Source organism: Muntiacus reevesi, chromosome 3 (assembly GCF_963930625.1).
Source record: "Muntiacus reevesi chromosome 3, mMunRee1.1, whole genome shotgun sequence".
NCBI lineage: Eukaryota > Metazoa > Chordata > Mammalia > Artiodactyla > Cervidae > Muntiacus > Muntiacus reevesi.
Window position 1 is genome coordinate 29,739,449 of NC_089251.1, and position 17,507 is coordinate 29,756,955.

General features: G+C 48.4%; 1 long non-coding RNA gene across 3 annotated transcripts in view; it reads right to left on the reverse strand.

Moving 5' to 3' along the window:
- Nucleotides 1-17,507, reverse strand: part of LOC136163867 (uncharacterized) — a 340,820-nt gene that overhangs the window by 276,440 nt on the left and 46,873 nt on the right. Inside the window, exons 4-5 of one of the 3 annotated variants that reach the window (XR_010662299.1) lie at nt 5,949-6,307; nt 2,749-5,589 (exon numbers count right to left, since the gene is read on the reverse strand). The exons of the other annotated variants lie outside the window; for them this stretch is intronic. This is a non-coding gene — a long non-coding RNA (uncharacterized lncRNA). Of the gene's footprint in view, nt 1-2,748; nt 5,590-5,948; nt 6,308-17,507 lie in introns of those variants that run through there. 3 annotated transcript variants of the gene reach the window in all.

Genomic DNA, 17,507 nt, shown 5'->3' on the forward strand with positions numbered 1-17,507 from the left:
CAATACTGTAGCCACCTGATGTGAAGAGCCAACTCATTAGAAAAACACCCTGATGGTGGGAAAGATTGAAGGCAAGAGGAGAAGGGGATGACAGAGGATAAGATGGTTGGATGGCATCATTGACCCAATGGACATGGGTTTGAGCAAGCTCCAGGAGATGGTGAAAGACAGTGAAGCCTGGCATGCTGCAGTCCATGGGGTCTCAAAGGGTCGGACACGACTGAGCAACTGAACAACACTCAGAATATTCAGACTTCCCTGGTGGCTCAGGCAGTAAAGAACCTGCCTGCAATGCAGAAGACCTGGGTGTGAGCCCTTGGTCAGGAAGATCCCCTGGAGAAGGGAATGGGAACCCACTCCAGTATTCTTGTCTGGAGAATTCCATGGACAGAAGAGCCTGGCAGGCTTCAGTCCATGGGGTCACAAAGAGTCAGACACAGTTGAGCAACTAACACACACACACATACAACACCAACCAGTTAGGATAGATGTCCCCCACAAACAACCAGTATGGCTATGTTAAGGTGTTTCAGCCAGACCATACATAGCAGTCTCAATTTGGTGATGCATAATCACAAAAGTGCTTTATTTGTTCCATCGCTGTCTTCAGTGATGCTCTGTCAAAACCCTCCCCCATCACACAAAGACATCTTGAGTAGATTCCACTGATCCCCGGTCACTCTCAGTTACTGGAAGTCTGGTCCAGCCCTCAGGGTATGTCTGGTTTAAACCCAGAGAAGACAGGATGCCAGGACTAGGAGGGGAGAGAGCATGGCCTCCCTCTCTCTCCTCCTCTCATCGCTTGTCTGGAGACAGAAGTCAGGAGGGCAGATGGCAGGTGCCCCTTCACAGGACTGGTCTCCTAGGGGCTTGGGGGGTGCAGGGTTCCTGACTTTGCCCTGGCTCCATCTGGTTTCACTGGTCACTGGTTGTGGCTGTAGTATGTGTCGAGTAGACATGCCGGCAGTGTTCCAGGGTGTGTGAGCAGTGTCCCCTCTGTTCCCTGTGGCCCCATCTGCAAACCCCAGCCCAACAGCCCCTCGGAGGGGATCAACCAGCCCTGTAGTGCTGCACTCTCACCCTTATGCTTCTTCCCAAGGAGCCCCGGGAACCCCTGGGGCCTCCCTTCTTGTTTCCAGGAAACCCAAAGCCAAGAGCCCCCCATCTCACCATCTTCCTCAAATTCACTCCCTCCCCAGGTCCCTTCTTCGAACTCGCTGATTCCAGAAATCTTCAAGGGGTAAGCAGGCATCAGCCACTGTGCTCAGGCAGACCCTGAAACTCGAAGGGTCAAGTTCTCCCAAGACCTCTCCTACACCCTCTGTAGGAGGTCTGATGACCACGACATCAGCGTCTCCAAGCCTCCCTGCGGAGGATTCTCACATGGTGCCAGGTGGGGTGGGGGGGGGTGGGCCACAGAAGAGACGCCCTCGTGTCACAAACCCTGCACTGCTGCCAACTTGAGCAAGAGACCCTCTCTCCCGACCTGTCCTCTCTCATGGAAAAGGAAGCTGGAGGCAGAGTCAGGTGAGAGTGCTGCCTGCCAGCATCAGGGCTCTGGGAGAAATGTCTGGTCCCCATTTGTTGGCAAACTCCATCTTTAGAAAGTGAAGTACTAAGCCCCTCTTCCTCAACTTTGGACTAAGCTGACAATTCAGGGACAACAGAGAAAAACCCATTCCAATCCAGTTCCCGATGTCTTTGTCCCTCTGCCTGGACAGCTTTTAAGAGTTGTGTCTGTTGCCTGTTGCTAGCTCCAGGTTACCTCTGTGATCACACACCCAGGATTCTGTCTCAGTCTTCACACTACGTGTCTATGACCATCTCTGTCTGTCTCTCTATGGGATGAGGGACTCTTTGGGCCTGCAACCGTGGCTCAGGGGCCACCCACCATAGCGTGTCTGTGACCGTGTCTTAGTGACAGCATGGCTGTGCCCAGGCCTGCACCTAGCCTGGCTGGGGGGCTGCGTCTCTGCAGCACCTTCCTGGGTCCATGACTCAGCCTCCGAGCCTATGTTTTCTGCTTTACAGACAGGGTCCCAGTGTCTGGGCTTGAGCAGCGTGATTCCCAGCTGTCATTCTTGCCGCCGTGTTGTCTGTCTGTGTTGTGGCAATGGCCAGCCTCTGAGGTCATGCGGAGTTGTTAAAGAGTGAAGCAAATGAGAGATGAGAGATGCCTCAGAACAGATGCTTCAAAGAGATACTCTGATGATAGTGGAAGTAGGGAGGCCAGGCACGAGATGGTGTTGGTCTGAACCAGAGCAGTGGAAGGATGGGCTGGGGGAGGAATCAGAGCCCAGACCCCAGCATGGAGCCACACCCCCTTATGGAGCCACACCCCTTTATGGACTGAAGTTCTCCCCTCAGTAAAACCTGCCTCATTCCCATCCAGCCCTGCACATTTCCCCCTTGCACATCCCTCACCTGTAACATCCTCCCTTCTTTCCTGCCTTTATTAAGCCATTCCTATCTTTCAAAGTTGACTTCAGGAACAGCCTTTTCTGACTGATGTATGTGTTCTGGCCATTATTCTCTGAACTCAACCCCTTAGACTAAAAAATTTAGACCCCAAAGATGTCCTAGTTTCCCTTCCAACCTAGGATTTCATGATTTGGGGGGTGGGTGGGTGGGGGCATATGCATGCGTTCACATGTATAGATGTATATGTTTGTGTGGACTTCCCTGGTGGCTCAGTGGTAAAGACTCCACCTGCAATGAAGATGCAGGTTCGATCCCTGGGTCAGGAAGATGCCCTGGAGAAGGAAATGACAACCCACTCCAGTACACGCACCTGAAAAGTTCTATGGACAGAGGGAGGAGCCTGGCAGACTACAGTCCATGGGGTCACAAAAGAGTCAGACACAACTTAGCGACTAAAAAACAGGTACTTGTGTCGAGGCACATGCTTATGGAGCTTTCCTGTAAGTTCTTGGTGGGCAGGGGTCCTGTCGGTGTTACGTTGGAACCCACTGTGTGTGCACACCCTGCAGATACTTTGTCAATACTTGTCAATACACAGGATCTAAACTGACTCTGTAACAGTGGCCCTGGTCATCTCAGTCCTTTGTCAGGGCCAGGTCATGTGGACACAGGAAACAGTAAGCTGGAGGTCACACCTTGCACCAGTGACCAGGTCCAGGCGGGGGTAAAAGGCAGCCCTCCAACCCACCAGCATTGCAAGTGCTTTTCTCCCATTTCTCTCTCTTGTTTCTAACTGCAAAGACCAAAGGGAAAGCTTTTAAAAAAATCAAGTCAATATAAGTAGATTTTCCATCCTCTTTCACTGCTCCTTTCTTTTTTTTTTAAGAACAGGTTAAAAAAAAAAAAGAACAGGTAATATGACCCTTCCTTTCCTTTAGTTTACAGAGATTTTATTCCTAAATGAATTATGAATAATTAAAACTCCACTCCATTTGTTCTATATTGTTGTTAATTGAAAAAATTAAAGATGCATGTGCTGCAATGGCCGGGTGGCCCTGGGAGAAGCTGGTGGACAGCTCACAGGGAAGATGAACCAGCTTCCTGCAGGCTTGCTGCCCGCGCTGCCTCCAGAGGGGCATCTGATCGACCGCAGCGAGCACTCCCCTTGCCTGTTCTCACCACTTCCCACGAAGCACACCAAGGGTAGAATGTCATTTCTCTCCTTATCCACGTGTGTCTTTGCCAGTGCAAAAGCCAGGAGGTGAAAGGACTGTATTTATCATTCAAAACATGGGGAAGCCACACTCATTTCTCTCCAGCGACTTGCAGGGTGATCCAGGCCCCAGGTGGCAGGGTGACCCGCTGGGTGTGGGATATGACATCTTCCAAGGGCACTGTATAAAGTCTGAAGTCTGATGGCCAAGCTAAACACACCACCCGCCTCTACCCATAGCCCCCAGCTGACAAGTACAGGCCTGGAGCTGAATACAGCAAGGTTAATGTCTTTTCCCTGGGACCTCGATCGGGTGTGTGCTAAGCCAGCTTGATGGGTTTCAGCCCTGTGCTTTTACTCTGAAGTTCTCTCTGTTTCTGTCTGCTTAGGCTCATCAGGCCACCGCCACTGCCTGCTTAGCCCACAGCTGGTACTTAAAAGGTGCTTGTGGGATGAATGAGTCCTGTCCCTGGGCTGGGCTAATGCTCGCAAAGTCAGAAGCAGAGTTAGGCATTGTTATCAGGCAGGACATGCTAACTGTTCTCCCAAACAACCCCAAACACAGTGGCTTCATGCAGTAAAAATTTGTCTCCCATGACCCCTCATGCAGCATTGCTCTCCAGGGGGCTCTCCTCAAGCAGCAACTCAGAGACCCAGGGCCCCTCTTTCCAGCATCGAAGCCTACTCCATGCAAGTTCCCTAGAGTGTTCTCCACTTGGCAGTGGATGAGGAAAGAAAATGGCGGAATCCCTCCAACCCTCGCCATCACTCCTGCCCTCTCCTCCCCTGAGAAGTGAAGTGAAGTCACTCAGTCACGTCCGACTCTTAACAGACCCCATGGACTGTAGCCTACCATGCTCCTCCATCCATGGTGTTTTCCAAGCAAGAGTACTGGAATGGGTTGCCATTTCCATCTCTAAAGGATCTTTCTGGCCCAGGGATCGAACAGAGATCCTCGGTTAGACTCCAGGGATTCCTTCCTCCAGGTCTTTAACACCTAGTCTTCCCCACCTAAATTAGCATGAGCTCCTAGTCTTCTGGGAGTCCTCAAGGACAATCTCCCATGATTCCAGGCCCACTGGAAGGAGGACCTCTCCTGTATGCTCCATCTTAATTAAGTTCCCCTTGACACAAGATGAGCTGCTGGGGTTGAAACAAGACCCCAGGCTATCAGGAGAAAAACTGGCTGGGGTTCCAGTCCTCTTGGCTACTGGCCCTTTACTTGGTGGGCAGAACCTCCCACCACCAAGGCCAAACTAAAGTGACTCTGCCCAGGACAGCGACCTCTTCCCAGGCAGACACATAACAGGTGAGGCCAATAAACTTGACTGGTTCCCTAGGACCGTGGCCCAGTTGGAGCTCTGCTTCCCTTTAAGCAGTCCTATGGGAGCAGGAGGGGAGATGCACACCCAGGAGCCCCGCGGAGAGCCACCGTCTAACGAGTCGCTTTTCTCCTTGGTTTGTGAGCGCCGCTGGCTCAAAGTCATGCCTTGCTATGAGCTCTGCTTTCAGCATGTCGCTCCCCACCTTTAATGTTCCCCTGATCCAATTTCCTTTGCGATAAATAAAGTATTTTCGCTGAATACAAACCTACTCACTGCAAGGGATTTGGGTGTCCCAGAAACTATGAAAGATTCCCTCTCTTCGTTAAAGCAGTCAGTCCTTAATCTCCACACTTTCTTCTTTCCTACAGTCTGCCTTGATCACACGGAAGTAAAACCACAGCCTCCTCTCCTTCGGGAGGGTGCTCACTCCCAGGGGAAAGGACACTAATAAACCCTAGCGCCAGCAGATCTCACAGGCGTCAGGCATCACAAGCATTAAGAGCCAGCCCGGGGGCCCAGAGAAAAACAGGCAGGGTGGGTCGGGCAGCTTCCTCCTGGAGTCTGGTTTTCTGTGTGTCTCGGCAGCCCAGGAAGTCAGCTGGAAGATGTTCCATTGGAGAGCACGGTGGCCTGTAAAAGGGGAGGAAGCAGACACCTCTAATGACCGGAATCTATCAGCGGGCCCTCAGCTCCCTGCACCTGCTCGCAGAGAGTCCTTGTGGCCCGGAGATGCTGCTGTGAGCATGCGCCACACTGGCCCCGCCCCCAGCGCGCCTTCCTCAAGCTCTCAGTACCGTCCATCCGATTCCTGGGAGGGCTCTGCTGCCTCTGGAAGGCCTCCCCTGGCTCGCAGACTGGCAGGGCCATCACTCACTGCCAGGCTGATTCGTGCATGGATGCCGCAGCTCTGAATGCAACACTCTTCAGAACAGCACTGGGAGTGTCCCCTACCCCACCCCACCCCCACACTTCAGGGGACTGAGACCTACCTGTGTGCCCTTTCAGGACCATCTGGGGAGAGAAAAGGCAAAGAAAAGAAGAAAGTGAAGTCGCTCAGTCGTGTCTGACTCTTTGCGACCCCCACGGACTGTGGCCTATAATCACTGTCCCGTTCTGTGCAAATCCACCAAGGTTGGGTAATCAAGGTTGAATAGGAATTACCTGCACATTTTCTTTACAACAATTACATATGGAGGGGGTGTTTTCTTATTGGTTTGACTCAGTCAGCCCCGCTGGTGAGTCCGGATGGCACCCCCAGTCCTGCTGAGAATAGTGGGCTGGGGATGGAGATGAAGACTGCCCTGCCCTCCAAGAGCTCCATCTAGTTGAGTCAACCCGAGACACACACCTGAAAAATGAGATGAAGTAAGAGCAATTTAAGGCCAAATGAGGCTGTTAAAGAGAGGCAGAAAGTAAAATTACAAGATCTACTATTCTCAGAACGCACGCCCACTCTGTGCTTCAAAGATCTTTAATCTTCACAACAATTTACTGAAATAGGGATTATTATTAGCACTGGTTGGCAACGTGAAAACTCAGGCATAGAGAGGTTAAGTGATCTTCCTGAGGTCACACAGCCAGTAAATGAAACAGAGGAAATTTAAGCTCCACTCTACTAATTCCTAGAAGCTTGTAGTTCTACTCACCATGCAATCCCAGAGGACACAAGCCAGTGGAGAGAAGACCCTGAGGCAGAGCTCAGCTCAACTTCAAGAAGATATTGCTACTAGCCCAGTGATGGGATAGGCTGTGATGAGTAAATGAGCCCCTTGCCCACTGGAGGTTCATAGGCCAGAGGGTCCCCTGGCAAGTAAAAAAGAATCTGGGCCTCAAAGGAGATTGGATAAATATATTTCAGATAGGAGATGCTATAAATGTTGGGGAAGTGGGATTTGGAAGGGCTAGGATTTAAGAGGAACATCAGGATGGTGGTAACACTGTCAACCAAGATGCAGAGGTAGAGCTGGAGGGCTGTGAAGAAAAGGGAACCCTCTTGCACTGTTGATGGGAATGTAAATTGATGCAGCCACTATGAAAACAGTATGGAGGATCCTTAAAAAACTAAACCTAGAACTACCATATGACCCAGCAGTCCCACTACTGGACATATACCCTGAGAAAACCATAGTACAAAAAGACACATGTACCCCAGTGTTCACTGTGGCACTGTTTCCAGGACATTGAAGCCACCTAGATGTCCACTGACAGATGAATGAATAAAGAAGATGTGGTACATATGTACAACTCTGTCATAAAAAAGAATGAAATTGAATCGTTTGCTGTGATGTGGATGAATCTACAGTCTGTCATACAGAGTGAAGAAAGTCAGAGAAGAACAAATATCATGTTTTAACATATATATGGAATCTAGAACTATGGCACCAATGGATCCATTTAGAGGGTAGGAATAATAGAGATACAGATGTAGGGAACAGACTTGTGGACCCAGTGAGGGAAGGAGAGGGTAGGACAAACTGAGAGAGTAACTTTGACATATATACACTATCATGTGTAAAATAGATAGCTAGTGGGAAGTTGCTGCATAGGGCAGGGAGCTCAGCTCGGTGCTCTGTGATGACCTAGATGGGTGGGATGGGGGTAGATGGGAGGGAGGCTCAAGAGCTATAGTGTATATATAGCTGATTCATGGTTTTGTACAGCAGAAATTAACAACATTGTAAAGCAATTATGCTCCAAGTTAAATAAATGAAAAGGTGCTAAGGTAGGGATCACAGGTGTGTCTGGGGGTAGTAAGTGAAGCTGATTGGCTGAAGCAAAGACCCTCTGTTGGCCAAATCTCGCCTTGCCATGGGCAAGACCTAGCAAGGTGCTAGGCTTGGGTTAAGGGGACTGATGATTAGAAGTGGTCAGGGAGATCTGAGGAGGTGGGAGAGCTGGGGAAAAATGAGTGCCACATTCTCAATAGAGTCATGGCACAAAGATAGAAAACTCAGTTTCTGCCTTCAAGAGCCAGGAGCTGGCTATCTGCATCCAGAGACAAGAGATCAGGCCACCATGGGATCAGTAACTGGAAGCAAGAGCCAAGCTGGGGGTCATTGGAAATGCTTCTGGCTGCAGCGCCCAGACCTGACTTTGATCCCTGGGTCAGGAAGATCCCCTGGAAAAGTGAATGGCAACCCACTTCAATAATCTGGTCTGAGAAATCGCATGGAAAGAGGAGCCTGGAGGGCTACAGTCCATGGTGTCACCAAGAGTCAGGCACGACTGAGTGACCAAGTATACACACAGTGCCCATGTCACACGTGGCCGTCCTGTAGCCACATGGGTGAACGGTACTGGGGGCTGGGGGCCAACGGTGTTGAGAGGGGTGGACCCAGTCCTACCCACTGGGGCTAGCTAGCCTCGCAGCCACAGGTGACCTACTCAACCCCGAAGGGCCCCCACCTGTGGTACTTCAGAGGCCTCGGGGGATGCATGGAAAATCAGCCCCTGAGACCAGAACAGCCCCTTCAGTCCAGAGCACGGTGACATGGCGCCTGGCCCAGAACGTCCATCTGGGCAGCAGCAAGGAAATTGCAGGTCTGAATCTGCTCTTGGCCATTTTCTAGAAATGGCTTCACTGGTTTCACTTGTTGTTTTTTATGTTTTTTTTTTTTTATTAAAAAAAAAAAAGGAAGGAAAAGAAGGAATATGTCCAATTCTGAGGGCTAATTGCCTTTGCTCTCAACAAGAGCCCATGCTTTTTCCGGCAAACACGCTCTCCTGTTGCCGTGCCGCCAGGCTCACTCTCCGTTTCCAATCAGCCCTGAAAATAGCCCTTGATAGAGATAATAGGAAGAACAAAGAGAAATTTAGAGAAGCAGAGAGAGGAAAGGAAAGTCCTGCCTAACTGGCAGCCCTGAAGTTGTTTTCATAAAGAGCCCTTCAGTCAGTCCCTGGTTTGTCTCCAAACAGCGAGGTGTTCGATAAATCCCAAGAAACAGACTTGGACCAAGCCCAAGGGTTCTTTGACTTTTTTAGGTCATGGACTCTTTTGAGACTCTGGTAAAGCACAGACCTTCTCTCTCACCAGGAAAATGCACATCAACACATAGGCCATATATTAATTCAGGGGCTCAGAGACTCCACTGGAAGCTCCAACCACAGACCGTACAGACCCTGATTAAGAACCTATGATATAGGCCATCTATATTTTAAAGACATTGCTACTTATTTCCATCTCTCTCCCTCCATCCCTCTCTGTCTCTCTGCTTCTCTCTCTCTCTCCAAGTATGTGTCTGTTTATAAGGAAAAGGTTGAGCAACATTTCTTCAGGCACAGTCTAAGGGATTTTTAAAAATTCCTCCATTTGAAATTTGGAAGCCTTTGTGCAAATAAGTGAGTGTAGAGTCCAGAGTGGTACAGGGTGGGGAGGCATGAGGGAGGTTCTCTATGAGCCAATCTCAGCAAGGACATCACCAAGGAGGTCAACAGTCAGCCCTGGGACTCTCCCCTGCAGGCCTCAGCAAGGAGAGGTGTATCACCTAAGAGGCTGATAATGACCACGGGCTCCGGAGGGGTTATGGGAGCCTGGAGCCTCATACCTGGGGAGAATGGGCTATGCCAGGGCTTTCCAAACTTTACTGTGGATCCAAATCACCTGGAGGCCTTGTTAAAATGCAGATTCTGAGTCAGCAGGCCTAGGATGGGACAATGATTCTCCTGTCTAACACATCAGGTAATGCTGATGCGGTTTTGAATAATGCGACTTTATACAATGACTGATTCCATGCTGGGCCTAGGCGCAGAGGCAGAAGAGGAGCTGAGGGATATGCAGGAACTAGACTATCAAAGAAAGAACTCTTAGAAACATTATAGTTCAATCCCACTGTTTTACAGATGGGGACACTGAGGCCCACAAAGACTTGTTCAAGATTGAACAGCTGATTGACAGCAGAGCCAGAATGAAAGTACAGGACTTCTGATCTCCTGCCCATCTCCACCTTGTCCTGGGGTATGGTGAGAGCCGGGAAGGCTTCCTATCTGGATTCCCAGGTCATCCTGAGCAGTCCTCTGCCTCAGGCCTGCCCTCCAGGAGGTCCCTGCACAGCCTGGCATGGGCCCAAGCACATACAGGTGTTGGGAGGCATCTGTGATTGGTCCACGAGGGTCAGAGAGCAGCTTACCTGGGAGCAGCACTAAGTCAGGGCCGCTCCCAGCCCACTACAGCCTGTCAGCCTAATAGGCCTGCACGAGCGCCTGGGGGAAAGTCAGTTGCAATCAGGCCATGCTCTGTGGCCGCAGACAAATGCAGGGTGAAGCCGGGAGAGCTGGCCTCTGCAGGAGGCCAGCCTGGCCCTGCGGCTCTCAAAGAGAGCTCACTCCTGGAGAAGGGGGAGATGAAAACCAGACCTTCCCACTACCAGCACCAGGCCCCTCTTCTATCCTTGTGTCCAAAAACACCATTAAAAAAGATACTGCAGGTCCACGGAGAGCCTGAGCTGCAGATGCGCAGAGCACTGGCAGTCCGGAGCCAATGTGGCCCAGCCTTGAACTCCTGGCCTCTGGTCTGTGGTCACAGCCTCTGAGTAAATCTGGCAGGTCCCTGATGAAGAAAGAATCTCTCCCCACCCCTGCTGATCCCAGGTCACAAATATCCATTTAAAAGAATCACATAAGAGATTAGAGAGGCCACACCATGCCCAAGAACGTGGGTGAGCCACGCTGTCCTTAGAAACACACACACAGGGAGGCAGGTATGCATCCCTAAGCAGGGACTCAAATTAATTCCATAGACAAGTAAGCACCTACTGTGTGTTGCTCTGCACTCTTTGCAGGTTCAGCACAGAGGCAGCTGGCCTGAGTGGTCTCTTCTCACATGAAATGAAACCACAACTTCTCTGGTCCATTTTCTGCATCCAGAACCCATGGCAGGGGTTTGGGGGTGATGCAGTCAAATGTAAAAGCAAGCGCCTTCAACAGCCTTTCAGAAAACACGCAAGAATCATTTGGAACTCTTCAGTTTCCTCTGTCCCCCTGGATGGAGACCATCCGCTCCACCTCCAGTTGCTCCCAGCCATGGGAAGAAAAACAAAAAATATGAGCATCTAGGCCACACTTCACAGAATCAGACCTCTGTGCCCCCTTCCCCGAGGTGCACGAAGGAGTGACGAGGTCCCCTTTGAGTCCTCGAGGAGCCTCAGTTCCCTCTGATGTTACTAGTACCTACTGCTTAGGACTGATGTGAAAGCCACGAGATCATTCAGGTAACAAACTCAGCACAGGGCTGGCCCACAATAGGCTCTCAATAAATGGCAGCTATTATGCCCAGGATCCTGATGGGAGTAGAAGGCAAACGCAAGAACTCAAGAGCCACCACTGTTTCTGGACTCTGCCAGCCCCATATGGCCCACGGAGACAAGTTATATTGGTGAACCACCCACTATAGGAGGCCTGGAGACAGGGTATGAGTGATGCCATTCGGCTGCAAAGGCTGCTGGTGTGGATGGTGTGCTCTGGTTCATTAAGGCACAATAGAAATTACTTTGTCAATCATCCCTAGGGAGGGGGTCTGGCAGAAGCTTAAGACTTCACTGGTGCTGCCACTGGAGCTTCGTCTTTTGTACAGACTATTTTTAGCCTAAATAATGTACACTCCGTTATATTGTCAAAACTGACAGATGAGCATTCTCATGGCACCCACAGACCACGCATTCAATTGGGAAAATGTTAAAAAATGTTAGATGAGCTTCTCCCAACCGTGGCACAAAAGAGCTGCTTCATATCATGCACCATGGCCACTGATCTTCGTGAGAGCTGCCTCTGCCCTCTGCCCTCTGCCTAAGGTGCCCTGACCTCTGAACTCTGCAGCCGGGATTCAGACTTGATTCCATGGTGGGCACCTCTTAGCTGAAGATTCAACCAGGGGTAAGGGAATCCAGGGAGTCCATCGTGGCGAGCATTTGCAAAAAGTATACTACAATTAAGTCTCCTACACATGAACAAGTTCCATTCAGAGAGCATGTTTTTAAGTCCAATTTGTTCGTTAAGTCTAACAAAGTTAGCCTAGGTATCCAATTAACACAATCTGCTATAACCTCCTGAACAGTATGAAAAGCAAAAAGAACACTGAAAGATAAACTCCCCAGGTCGGTAGGTGCCCAATATGGTACTGGAGATCAGTGGAGAAATAAGGCCAGAAAGAATGAAGACACAGATCCAAAGAAAAAACAATACCCAGTTGTGGATGTGATTGGTAATGGAAGTCAAGTCCAATGCTGTAAAGAGCAACATTGCATAGGAATCTGGAATGTTAGGTCAATGAATCAAGGCAAATTGGAAGTGGTTAAACAGGAGATGGCAAGAGTGAACATCAACATTTTAGGAATCAGGGAACTAAAATGGACTGGAGTAAGTGAGTTTAACTCAGATGACCATTATATCTACTACTGTGGGCAAGAATCTCTTAGAAGAAATGGAGTAGCCCTCATAGTCAACAAAAGAGTCCAAAATGCAGTACTTGGATGCAATCTCAAAAACAACAGAATGATCTCTCTTCATTTCCAAGGCAAACCATTCAATATCACAGTAATCCCCATCACAAGTCTATGCCCCAACCAGTAATGCTGAAGAAGCTGAAGTTGACCAGTTCTATGAAGACCTACAAGACCTTCTAGAACTAACACCCAAAAAAGATGCCCTTTTCATTATAGGGGACTGGAATGCAAAGATAGGAAATCAAGAAATACCTGGGGTAATAGGCAAATTTGGCCTTGGAGTACAAAATGAAGCAGGGCAAAGGCTAATAAGAGTTTTGCCAAAAGAACACACTAGTTATAGCAAACACCCTCTTCCAACACCACAACAGAAGATTCTACACATGGACTTCACCAGATGGTCAGTACCAAAATAAGGTTGATTATATTTTTTGCAGCCAAAGATGGAGAAGCTCTATACAGTCAACAAAAACAAGACTGGGAGCTGACTGTGGCTCAGATCATGAACTCCTTATTGCCAAATTCAGACTTAAATTGAAGAAAGTAGGAAAACCACTAGACCATCCAGGTGTGACCTAACTCAAATCCCTTACAATTATACAGTGGAAATGACAAAGAGATTCAAGGGATTAGATCCGATAGACAGAGTGCCTGAAGAATTATGGACAGAGGTTCGTGACATTGTACAGGAGTCAGGGATTAAGACCATCCCCAAGAGAAAGAAATGCAAAAACCAAAATGGTTGTCTGAGGAGGCCTTACAAATAGCTGTGAAAAGAAGCGAAGTGAAAGGCAAAGGAGAAAAGGAAAGATATACCCATTTGAATGCACAGTTCCAGAGAAAAGCAAGGAGAGATAAGAACGCCTTCCTCAGTGATCAATGGAAAGAAATAGAGGAAAACAATAGAACGGGAAAGACTAGAGATCTCTTCAAGAAAATTAGAGATACCAAGGGAACATTTCATTCAAAGATGGGCACAATAAAGGACAGAAATGGTATGGACCTAACAGAAGCTGAAGATATTAAGAAGTAGCAAGAATACACAGAGGAACTGTACACAAAAGATCTTCATGACCCAGATAATCACAATGGTGTGATCACTCACCTAGAGTCAGACATCCTGGAATGCAAAGTCAAGTGGGCCTTAGGAGGCATGACTACAAACAAAGCTAGTGGAGGTGATGGAATTCCCATTGAGCTATTTCAAATCCTGAAAGATGATGCTGTGAAAGTGCTGCACTCAATATGCCAGCAAATTTGGAAAACTCAGCAGTGGCCACAGAACTGGAAAAGGTCAGTTTTTCATTCCAATCCCAAAGAAAGGCAATGTCAAAGAATGCTCAAACTACCGCACAATTGCACTCATCTCACACACTAGCAAAGTAATGCTCAAAATTCTTCAAGTCAGGCTTCAACAGTATGTGCAGAGGAACCAGAGATCAAGTTGCCAACATCCGCTGGATCATCAAAAAAGCAAGAGAGTTCCAGAAAAACAACTACTGCTGTTTTATTGACTATGCCAAAGCCTTTGACTGTGTGGATCACAACAAACTGTGGAAAATTCTAAAACAGACGGGCATACCAGACCACCTGACCTGCCTCCTAAGAAATCTGTATGCAGGTCAGGAAGCAACAGTTAGAACTGGACATGGAACAACAGACTGGTTCCAAATAGGAAAAGGAGTACGCTAAGGCTGTATATTTTCACCCTGCTTATTTAACTTATATGCAGAGTACATAATGAGAAACGATGGGCTGGATGAAGCACAAGCTGGAATCAAGATTGCCAGGAGAAATATCAATAACCTCAGATATGCAGATGATGCCACCCTTATGGCAGAAAGTGAAGGAGAACAAAGAGCCTCTTGATGAAGTTAAAGAGGAGAGTGAACAAGTTGGCTTAAAACCCATCATTTAGAAAACTAAAATCATGGCATCTGGTCCCATCATTTCATGGCAAGCAGATGGGAAAACAAACAATGGAAACAGTGAGAGACTATTTTTTTGGATTCCAAAATCACTGCAGATGGTGACTGCAACCATGAAATTAAAAGACACTTGCTCCTTGGAAGAAAAGTTATGACCAACCTAGATAGCATACTAAAAAGCAGAGACATTACTTTGCCAAAAAAGGTCTGTCTAGTCAAAGCTATGGTTTTTCTAGTAGTCACAAATGAAGGTGAGAGTTGGACTATAAAGAAAGCTGAGCACTGAAGAATTGATGCTTTTGAACTGTGATGTTGGAGAAGACTCTAGAGAGTCTCTTGGATTGCAAGCAGATCCAACCAGTCCACCCTAAAGGAAATCAATCCTGAATATTCATTGGAAGGACAGATGCTGAAGCTGAAATTCCAATATTTTGGCCACCTGATAGGAAGAACTGACTCATTTGAAAAGATCCTGATGCTGGGAAAGATTGAAGGCAGGAGGAAAAGGGATCGCCAGGGGATGAGATGGTTGGATGACATGACCTACTCAATAGATGTGAGTTTGAGTAAACTCTAGGAGTTGGTGATGGACAGAGAGGCCTGGAATGCTGCAGTCCATGGGGTCACAAAGAGTTGGACAGGACTGAGCAACTGAACTGACAATAGGTTTATAATACTTTTCACACAAATAATCCAGAAAAAAACAAACACAAAAAATAAGAAAACATTTTTAATCTTATAGTACAGTACCTTGAACAGTACAATAGCTGGCATACAGTGGCATGTTCGCATCTTTGAAAGTTTCCAACTAGAAAGATCATATGCAAGGGACTTACTATTCAGGTAAGAGTTGTATACTATAGGTAAGATGGGCGGGCGGTGGAACTCTGTAGTCCCTGGGGACTGTGACCTGTGATTTCCCATCATCCAGTCTCACAGCCCTGACGACCACCCCCCCCCCCCACCCCACCCCAGACTTGGTCTCACCCCATAGGAGCCACCATACCGGGCAAGAAACTCAGTTCATCTATCAAACAAGAAGATACGAATCAGCCCACTTCTCAGATCCTTTTGATGCAAAGGAATTCTTTGTTTGGTTAATTGTCTTAACATTTTCCTTTTTTGTTTCCTATCCTCCTCCACTCACTATGTTCCTGTGACAAACCCTGGCATTAACGCTGTATTTTGCCAAAAATTAATTTTTCCCTTCTCAGCACCCAGTAAGTTCTACTCACTCTCCAGAGCTCTGCAGGAATGTCACTTCCACAGCCAGAATATCTCTGGCTGCCCAGCTGAAGACAGTCCTTGTACGATTCACACTCAGAGAGGCCTTCACTCTTCCTGCAGGATGGCTTATTTGTCTCCCTTGTTAGCTTGTAAGTTCCCTGAGAGTGGGGACATGCCACTTCTCTTTGCTTCTGCTTACAGTACAAGGCCTGCCACAAAGTCTAGCATAGAGATTCATTAAATGATGATCACTGAGTCAAATGTATGAAGGAAGGATGGCTGGATGGACGAAGGCATAATGAATACTTAAAGGGGCCCAAAGACAATCTTTAAGAGACATAGCTTCGATCCCTGAGTCAGGAAGATCCCCTGGAGGAGGGAATGGCTACCCACTCCAGTATTCTTGCCTGGAGAATCCCATGGAGAGAGGGGTCTGGCGGGCTACAGCCCTTAGGGTCACAAAGAGTCAGACACGACTGAAGAGACTTAGCACCCACACAAGGATGATTTGGTTTTCCCTGGTGACTCAGCAGTAGAGTCTATCTGCAATGCAGGAGACATAGGAGATGAGGGTTCAATCCCTGGGTCAGGAAGATCCCCTGGAGGAGGCAAGGGCAACCCACTCCAGTATTCTTGCCTGGAAAAACCCATGGGCAGAGGAACCTGTCCATAAGGTTACAGAGTTGGACAGGACTGAGCAACTGAAGAGGAGCAAGTAAGGATGGTCTAGGCTGAAAGTCTCCAAAATTCTTCACATTCCTTAATCTATTCCTTTAATCCTTAAAGAGAAAGAATCTTTTATCATTTAAAACAGGTAAAATGCATGCCTATTTGTGGGTATGTGTGTGGTGGGGGGGATGAATAAATGCAATCATCTGCCCTTTGGAATGACTTAAAAAGGGCCCAGAGAAGCAGAGGGCCCCAAAATATCTTTTCAGACACTGAGGGGGTACAAACCAATCCACGACAGCCCTTAAGTCTTGACAACCTAACTCCTAGGATTTGAGGTCTGCTCCTGACAAATGACAAATGCTAAGGGCTGGGCGGGCCCAGCAGGAGCCTCCCTCTCCTGGGCTCCTGTCACATGTCAGGTGACTGTCACAGAGGGGACTTTCCCTTGCTTTTCCTCCTCACTCCCCTGCGAGGTGAGCCCCCAGCTCTCTTTAACATGACCCTAACCAGATCCATGACTGGGCATCCTCAGTCAAGGCTCCTCAGTGTTTTTCTTGGCCATGGATTATAGGAATACTATTTTTCAACAGAGGACAGATTAAGAAAGGTACCATCACATCACATAGTGAGAAGAATAAAGACGTGAAGAAAAACAGAGGAGAAATAGTGAGAGACAGCGCCAGCTGCCTGCTGCAGACGGCTTTAGACCTGGGCCTATTTATTTGTTCATCTGCGTCACTCTGCCTCCCCAAAGGGACCAGGCACAATGATAGGTACTGGCTGGGGGAGGAGGAGAGCTGTGTCGAGGATGCACAGAATAAGCAGGCCCAGACCTGGCTGACACTCTAAGGCAGGCTCTCATGCAACTGCAACCTCTGGTCAGCTGGTCTCACACCTGAAGCTCTCCAGCAAGTCTACTCTCAGGTCTGGCATCCCTGGAACATTCTTCTCTCTCTGAGATGGGAAATTGCTAAATAAGAGTGCAGTCAGGCCTGCTGGCAAGTGGACCATCAAGGACTGGATTAGAAGGAAGAGAAGAAGCACCAGGCCACACCTGTAGGAGAACAAAACAGGAAAGTGATGGGAGGCGGGGGGTGGGGGTGGGCGAAGGTCCAGAAACCTTGACAGAAACTGCTCCTTGCAGAACAGAGGACGTCATTACTTGCTGGAACCCGGAGATCCATCCCCAGGGAAAGGGATGGAGGGGGATAAAACCCGCAGTCATCTCACGAGTCCCCAAGATGCAGAAAACCCTAACAGGAGAAGCTGAGGGGAGGCCAGGAGA